This window comes from Cimex lectularius, unplaced genomic scaffold (genome assembly GCF_000648675.2).
Source record: "Cimex lectularius strain Harlan isolate CLEC.00 unplaced genomic scaffold, Clec_2.1 scaffold339, whole genome shotgun sequence".
In the NCBI taxonomy this organism is placed as follows: Eukaryota; Metazoa; Arthropoda; class Insecta; order Hemiptera; family Cimicidae; genus Cimex; species Cimex lectularius.
Window position 1 is genome coordinate 184,968 of NW_019393118.1, and position 8,703 is coordinate 193,670.

The window sequence follows — 8,703 nt, forward strand, 5'->3', positions numbered from 1 at the left end:
CACGTATCAATTTCTATCCTTTTTTATTTTCTTAAACACTTCGCTCTCGCTCTCTCAATATTATTTTCTGACTTACAGTTTCTATCTGTGGCCAACCTCTCCGATTATATCTTTACGTAATTTTTTCTTTGTACTATTCTATCTCTCTTTTGGTTTTCGGGCCCATTTTCTCTCTCTCTCTCTCTCTCTCTCTCTCTCTCTCTCTCTCTCTCTCTCTCTCTAATCTTATGTCTATATGTTTTCAGCTCTATATATCTAGTTTTCTCTCTCTCTCTACGTCGCCTACTCTCTCCCCTCTCTCTCATTAGCTATTATTATGATTTCAATTAATTATTTTTTATCTATCATTTATCTTTAGCCAACCCTTATCTAAGGCCTTGGTTGAGATTAAAATGTTGAACCAGCTCATGGGCACTACTGGGTCTGTCTTCACTCGCGGATTTGTTTGTTTCAGTTATTCAAACGCGTTTCGGCATTGCGCCATCTTCAGAGAAAAACGCGTATGAATAACTAAAACAAAAAAACCCGTGAGTGAAGACAGACCCACTAGTGCCCGTGTGCCGGTTCAACATGAGTTCATCAACCCGCAGACCAAATCCCACCATCTACCGAAATGAAAATGTTAGTGTCACGAGCTGGGTTCGAACCCACGACCTTCGGTTCAATATGCCCAATCGACTTCGGAGTGATAGCTTATCTAGACGAGCGGGGTATTGAGTCGAAGGTCATCGGCTGATGACACTAGCTTTTTCATCTCAACCAAAACTTTAAATAAAAAGAATAATTAACTGAAATAATTTATTTGGCCAATTATAACCGCTAAACATATATGGATTATTATTATTTATTTTCAAATAATTAATCTTTAATTGAGGTTTTTGTTGAGATAAAAAATCAGTGTCACAAGCGGGATTCGAACCCATGACGATCCACTCGGACACTAACTTCCCATCTCAACCCCACCTTTTGGATTTTCCCTCCTTTTTGCCATTTTTCAAAAAATTATTATTTATTACAATACTATCTTTATTTTATCTACATGTTTTTCTATGCTTGGACGTATCTATTTTCCAATCTATTTCTATCTATTTGAACTATTCATCTTTATTGCCACCGAATCAATAATAAAATCGATGTAAATATATTAAAAATCGATAAATCAAAAATATCGATTGGTTTTTGTTAACATATCGATGGATAACCAGGACGATATTTTTTGATTAAAATATCAAAGGAACTTTTTCTTCAATATGTACTGACAATTACAAATATCGATGCTATATTCTCTCATTATGGATACTTCAGGACTTAAAATTTCCAAATCGTTTGTAAACATCAATACTGACAATACAGATATCATTTTTCACTTATATTTTAATTAAAAAAATATAAGCTGTTTGACATATGTTTTGACGAATTAGGACACTTAAAACGTGAACAAACGAAAGGTTCACGCACTACTGATCATCGAACCGCCACATGCTTTTCACATGGTGTGACGCATCGTTGAATTAGATTATTTGCATAACAAGAGTCAGAATGAGTGGGCAGAATTTAACCTATTGTGTATGTATATTTTATTCCAAAATGTATTTAAGGGAATTAAACATTGCGCATTTCTCTGATTTTTCATAAATAACTGTTCATAAAAAATAGCGCTAACCACACTTTTTTTTAAAATTCGCGCTCGCATGTTTTCTTTATTGAAAAACATTTATCGTGAATACTAACCTAACCCGTCCCTAACACTAAACCTTATCCTAATCAGTAATAACAATGCTAACCCTAACCCCAACCCCAACCTTAAACGAACACTAATGTTAACCCTGTAGGAGAATACATTTGAATGTTGCGCCAAGGTGACGTCAGACTGTGACGTTCATAAATCCGTTGGTCACTTCTAGGGAGGTTATAATGTGTAAGTGCTTATGTATGAAGAATAAAGAGCATGTGATGAGAGCACCTGGATGAAGAGGTCGAACACGAAACTGAGGAACGAGTGAAGCTTTCGTCGGTATTTCATCGTAAGTTCACACTCACGTTCATAGATGTGGAAGAATCAAGATAATTAAATACAATGACGTTTTATTCTTGTTTATATAATTGTATAATGTTTACACTTAGTTTAATTATTTTCAAATTATTCTATTTGTTTAAAAAAAACAAAAAAAACAATTACTTTTTAGATGTATTTGTATGTAACCTACAGATGTTAAATTGTTCTTTTGTCATTACTGATTAATCATGTTATGTTCTACTTATTTTGTTTCAATGTATGTAAGTAAATTCACTTATTTCGTGGTCCGCTTGACCAATTAATATATTACAATTAATTAAGGTTTTTTTAGTTGAGATTAAAAAAGAGATGGAAAATGGCAAAAAGGAGGGAAAATTCAAAAGGTGCGGTTGAGATGGGAAGTTGGGGTCCGAGTGGTTCGAGGTCACGATAGCTCAAGTGGTAGAGCATCGGCGTATCAAGCCGAAGATCGTGGGTTCGAATCCCGCTCTTGCCATTGACTTTTTTATCTCAACTAAAAAAACCTTAATTAATTGTAGTATGTAAGTAATTCTATACAAATAATTCTTTCTGGTTGTGACTTGAGAAGTGACCACAGGAACAATTTGGAATGATATTGTAATGATGCTCCTTGCGCAAATTAATGAGAATTTATAACCTTATGGGATTACATTATAGTCCTAGGCTTTGATATTTTTATGCTTTTTAATTATGTGATTCCGCTTGAAAGCATTTATGTGAATTTATGTCAAAAAGAAAGCTAAAAGGTGATTTAGGATTTACGTATTATGCTGCTTGTTATATATTTATGTTATGTACTTATAACTGCTGTGTATTTATAATGTACTAACACCTTGAGGTCTTTATGACGGGTTTTACTTAGGTGAGGTCGAGGGCGACCTCGAGGGTCAGAATTGGCCGAATTGTAGGAGAATAAATTTGAATGTTGCGCCAAGGTGACGTCAGACTGTGACGTTCTTAAATTCGTTGGTCACTTCTAGGGAGGTTATAATGTGTAAATGCTTACGTATGAAGTATAAAGAGCGTGTGTTGAAAAACGAAATAGTCTTTACGGTTTTTTATCCGATCCAATCCTGAAAAAGGGCCGACAACCCTAACCTTACCCCCCTTAACCCTAATCATAACCCTGACCGATATTTTGATATATCGATTTTTAATAGATAGGTATGCTACGTAGGTAGATATTATATCTGCCCTTGTTTTCCCAAATATTCACATATTTGCTTTTCATTAGTTATATTTTTTTATTGCGTTGATGAATGATCGAAATACTCAGAAATTCCAGTGGCTACCGCCAACATGATAACGCTATGTTTAAACAAATTATAGTTAATATGTGAATTTATAAATTTAATAAACTATTTAGAATATATAATTAATATTTGTCTAATAAGTCGATACGATATTAAGCACCAGGATAAGCTTTAAGCGCTTAGTTTATCTTGCGAAGAGGAAAAGTGATTTCAAGGATTTTAACGCCCTATCGCCGGTGAAAGTCTTTTGTTCTACAATCCAAAGTAAAACACCCACGTTTAATTGAGCTTTTCTTCCAATCTGATGACGGTTTAATGGAAAAAACCTTTACTTTCTACTCAATTACACAACAAATAAAACACTATATAGTATTTTTCTAAGCATTTTGCAGATAGTTTCAGTTTTAGTGCATAAAGACAAAAAAATAGAAAAAACATTCTGAAACCTGTTTGTAGGGCTAGCCTAATGTCAATTATAGTACCTATCTAAGTTGATCAGTTCTTAGATGTGTTCGTAGAAAACTACTGGCTTCACCTGTAACAGAAAAATTAATTTGTTACCTATTTTTCAATACAATAATTACAAAAAATACAACAAAAATGTAATAAAGACATAGGAACGCGTTAGCTAAAGAAACTCCTACGAATGAAGATCAAGACCCTCCTAGATCTGAATCGTGTCACATTTTCGATTAAGAACACATGGATACTTAATTTGGAGGTTTACTTCTTTGGCTCCATATAGAGAACGAGTAGAAAATCTGCATGGTATGAGAATTGCGCTTGAGACTATGGATTTAGCTTTTTTGAGGAAGCATGGCTGTTTTGTAGTATCTAATAATTGGCAGATGTCTCATTTTGTGATTTCTTTTGTATATATTGATAGTAAATATATTTATTAGCGTGAATATTCAGTGTGAGCGAGCGTATGTTGTATACCCTGGTATATAGAATGTGTAAAACGAGTAGTTGCTACTTGATAGAATGGTAAGTAAAAAAGAAACAATGTGGACAGTGTGAGTGTGTCTAGGTATAAAAACTGAACCAGTTGGGACAGATGACCTAGCTGTTGACAGCCCATGGTGTCTTACTAAGGTTGATTATCGCAGCTTACTCACAATTAATTACATTATCCAATATTTCTCTCTCTCTCTCTCTCTCTCTTTCTTCTTACTATATTCCCATTCTTTCACATTTTCTTCTTCTTATCATTCTCGTTTTCATTATGTGAATCACTCTTTTTAATTATTTCTCTCCTTTTCTCTCTCTCTCTCTCTCTCTCTCTCTCTCTCTCTCTCTCTCACTCTCTCTCTCTCTATTTATAGATTATAATTATTATATATATAATCTCTTTTTCCCTTCTCTCTCCCTCTCTCTCTCTCTTTCTTCTTACTATATTCCCATTCTTTCACATTTTCTTCTTCTTATCATTCTCGTTTTCATTACGTGAATCACTCTTTTTTATTATTTCTCTCTCTCTCTCTCTCTCTCTCTCTCTCTCTCGCTCTCGCTATATATATATATATATATATATGTGTGTCACGTTTCGATTTGAATGTACCGCCATGCCCCTCCATCATACACATCTGACAGTGAAAGGAGTAGGGGTTGGAAAAGGCTATTTTTTGAAAACAATTCCCTTTCTGTCCTCCATGGGTTAAGAGCTGTCTATTTGTAATAATCAAAAATTTGGTGTGCACACAATTCAAGTGAGTAAATGTTATATTTTGACGTCAAAAAACTAAAAATAATAATTGTATTTTAATTTAAAAAAAGGGTTGTAACAAAAAATATATTTTTATAAAGAAAACTAAACGAGATAGTATTTGATTTTAAATGTTATGTTAAAATATTAATTGTATTTTCTAATTGGTGGTCAAAAATTAATAATAATAACAATAATAATAATAATTTCCTTTACTTTTACTTTTCTTTATAAAACGAGAATGAAATTCGATTTTAAAATTAATGTTTGTAGATTCTGAAATAGGTTTTATTATAGAATAAAAGATTCTTTAAATTAAAAATAATAATTAATAAAAGAAATTGTAATCTTATTTGAAAATAAATTATAATAAAAGATATTTATTTAGGTGTGACCTAGGTTTCCGAAAAACATTTTCTTTATCGTGCCAACGTTTCGATCTTTATTGAGATCATCTTCAGGATATGGGATTTACAAACATTGTTTAGATATAACAATTACATTTTGGATGTGCAAAAGTGAATTTATACAATGCAAAATATTTTTTTTTTTTTTTATTCAATCAAATATTTTTTCAAACTCAAAGTGTTTGTCTTCTGTGTAATTGTGCCATTCTTGCGTGTCGTGACGAGAGTGCCAGTGAAATTTTGCTATTTTCGATTTATATACGTTGGATTTTGAAGGGGTGGGGAAGGATGTCGGTATAGAAAAGACATATCTGGATAAGAGAGTAAAGCAACATATCTATGATTGCAAAAAACCTAAGCAAAATCCTACAGCACTCGCTACCCACCATCTTGAACACCAACACAATTTCGACTTCAAAAATCCAAAAGTATTACACACAGAACAAAACAAACATAAACGTAATTTCTTAGAAATGGTTTATATCAACAGAGATAAACACAGCATCAATTACAGAACAGATACATGTAAACTCAGTCGCAGCTACGCCAATATCATTAATCAAATTCAATATAGATAACATACATATATCATTACATTACATTCCACACATCAAATACTTTTCACATAGTCTAATTTTCCAACAATTTAGCTTTCCTTTTCCTATTTATCCCTTTCTATATAATCCTGAAAGGATAATCTGGCCGAACCATTACCAACACATTTTTTCCCTTCGTCGGCTCTTTTCACCTCAAAGAAGCCGACGCCTTATACAAAAATGTCTTTTCTATACCGACTTCCTTCCCCACCCCTTCAAAATCCAACGTATATAAACATAAAACAGCAAAATCTCACTGGCACTCTCAACACGACACGCAAGAATGGCACAATTACACAGAAGACAAACACTTTGAGTGAGTAGAAATACTTTGATTGAATATAAAAAATATTTTTTGCATTGTATAAATTCATTTTTCCACATCCTAAATGTATTTGTTAAATGTAAACAATGTTTGTAAATCCCAGGCCCTGAAGATGATCTCAATAAAGATCGAAACGTTGGCACGATAAAGAAAATGTTTTTCTGAAACCTACATCACACCAGACCGCATCTCACGATTTCTGAATAATTATCGATTAACGGTCACTAATCACCACACATTAAAACAAATTTTATCTCTCCGTCTTTTTTTTTTTTTAATTTATATTTTTCATTTTCTTTACATTTTTTTATTACGTTTTTAGATAATTAATCAATTATTAAACGTTAAATACTTTGATTAATATATAAAAAGATATACAAATTAAGTTATAATACAAGTGAGCGGAACGTTTTGTTATTGTTGTCAGTGTATATAAAGAGAGAGAGAGAGAGAGAGAGAGAGAGAGAGAGAGAGAGAGAGAGAGAGAGAGAGAGAGACTACTCTATTAATCTATTTTCACATTTTCGTACACAATAAAATTTTGCTATTGCTTTGTTCCACTACTGAAACTAGCCTTGTGAACGTCAATTTTTTTGTTATCTTAAACCTTTTTGTTTAAATTTTTTCTTGGGTACAAAACTTTTCATAAATCCTTCAACCTATCATATCGTTCGTTAAAAACCTATTTAACGTATGTGCCGTTGTTTTAGTAGATTTTTAGTTTTTTATACAGTTGGAAATAACGATCGACCAGATAACCGTGACCACCTGATGAAGACAGGGGTTGTAAAGAGGGTTTTCCGGTCGATGCGGGGGTGGGTACAGCCGTTTCCAGGAGGGGCCGGGCGGGGGCTCCCGGTTTCGATTCCGGCCCAGGTCCCCTCATCAAGTATTGATTCCTCTCAACAAGACACCGTTTGAAAAAGGACGGATTATTCGGGCCGGAATCAGATTTGGATAAGCGTAAAAAAAAAAGTCGGCGTAAAGATTAAACAAGTTGCCAAGGCAAATGTCATAAGACTTGAGACAGGAATTTATTCTTAGAGATTTCAGTTTGGATTTGAGATGTGATGGTTCGCGATCCACCTGATCTGATGTTGAAGTGCCTACAATAAAAAATAAATAAGTTCAGTAAGTAGGAAGAACAAGTTGAACAACGGAGCTACAACGCGTCTCTCAGGCAAAACCAGGGAGAATATGCGGATCAGGATGATCGGAAACAATTTTTAACGATTGAATTTGTCATGTCTACGTTTATAAACAAAGGTTCAAACTTTGGATAATTTCTTCTCGTCTAGTCAAGGACTTTTTACCTTTTAATTATATTGGGTTGTCCGGAAAATAATGCAGGATTTTGGTATTAAACAAAAAAAAAGAAACTAGTTACTTTAAAGCAATGTTCTTTAATCAAAATAATTTCCCATACTCTCAATACATTTCTCCCAACGTGTTGGTANTGTTGACATTCATACAAATGAGTAATCCTGTAAACGTAAACAGAATATTTTATATAGATTTTTTTTAATGAAAACTTAAAATCCTGCATTATTTTCCGGACAACCCAATAAATATCTGTATTAAGTATAACATATTTAATAAAAATGTACAGTCTAGCAGGTTCAAAAGGCTCCTTTTATTATTATTTACATATTCAGCCGAGCTTGTTTTTCCTCACAAAACGACTAAGGGGAATGTTTGTGTCATGTATCCGTTGAAGACATGAGAAACCTTCACCTCCTGGAGTTCTAATTTCCTTTATAATACAAACTTTTTTTAATAAGCAAATATGAGCGTGTACGGTTAAAAAATACAATAAAATATGCTTTGCTTTATTTTAAAAAGAAATACCAGAATTTTTACGGTTTCGTAGAATTAGACTGCAAGCTCTAACTAAGCTGGTGGAAAATATAAATCGTTTCTCCTATATGGACCTATGTACAGTGTTTTCTTTAGCGTAGGTCCCTCTTTTTTTCAACTTAATACGATCAAAGGATTTATTATGAAATTTATCCTGAAAGCTGTCCCTATTTGCTAGAAATATACCCAACGGAACACTTTCAAGTTTTACAAACTTTAAAGAAATAAAAATGTTAAAAGATCGATATGGTATCAAAAATACCAATATTTTAAACCATCGTTATCTACCTAGTGATTAAAAACATGAAGGTTCTCAAGGTGAACATTCAGATTATCAAACTTACTGGAAGGATCGATATATTATCAAATAAGCATCGATGTTTGCTAGAGAAATATCGGTATATATATACATATATATGTATATATGTATACATATATAGTGTGTATATATGTGTATATGTATACATATATATACATATAGACATATATATGTATACATATATATACATATATATATATATA

The 8,703-nt window shown here is 32.8% G+C and overlaps 1 long non-coding RNA gene across 1 annotated transcript in view; it reads right to left on the bottom strand.

Moving 5' to 3' along the window:
• Positions 1–3,760: 3,760 nt before the first annotated feature.
• The window catches only part of LOC112128106, a 138,619-nt gene continuing 133,676 nt past the window's right edge, over positions 3,761–8,703 (bottom strand). Inside the window, exon 4 of the long non-coding RNA XR_002910865.1 lies at positions 3,761–3,826. This is a non-coding gene — a long non-coding RNA (uncharacterized LOC112128106). The remainder of the gene's footprint in view (positions 3,827–8,703) is intronic.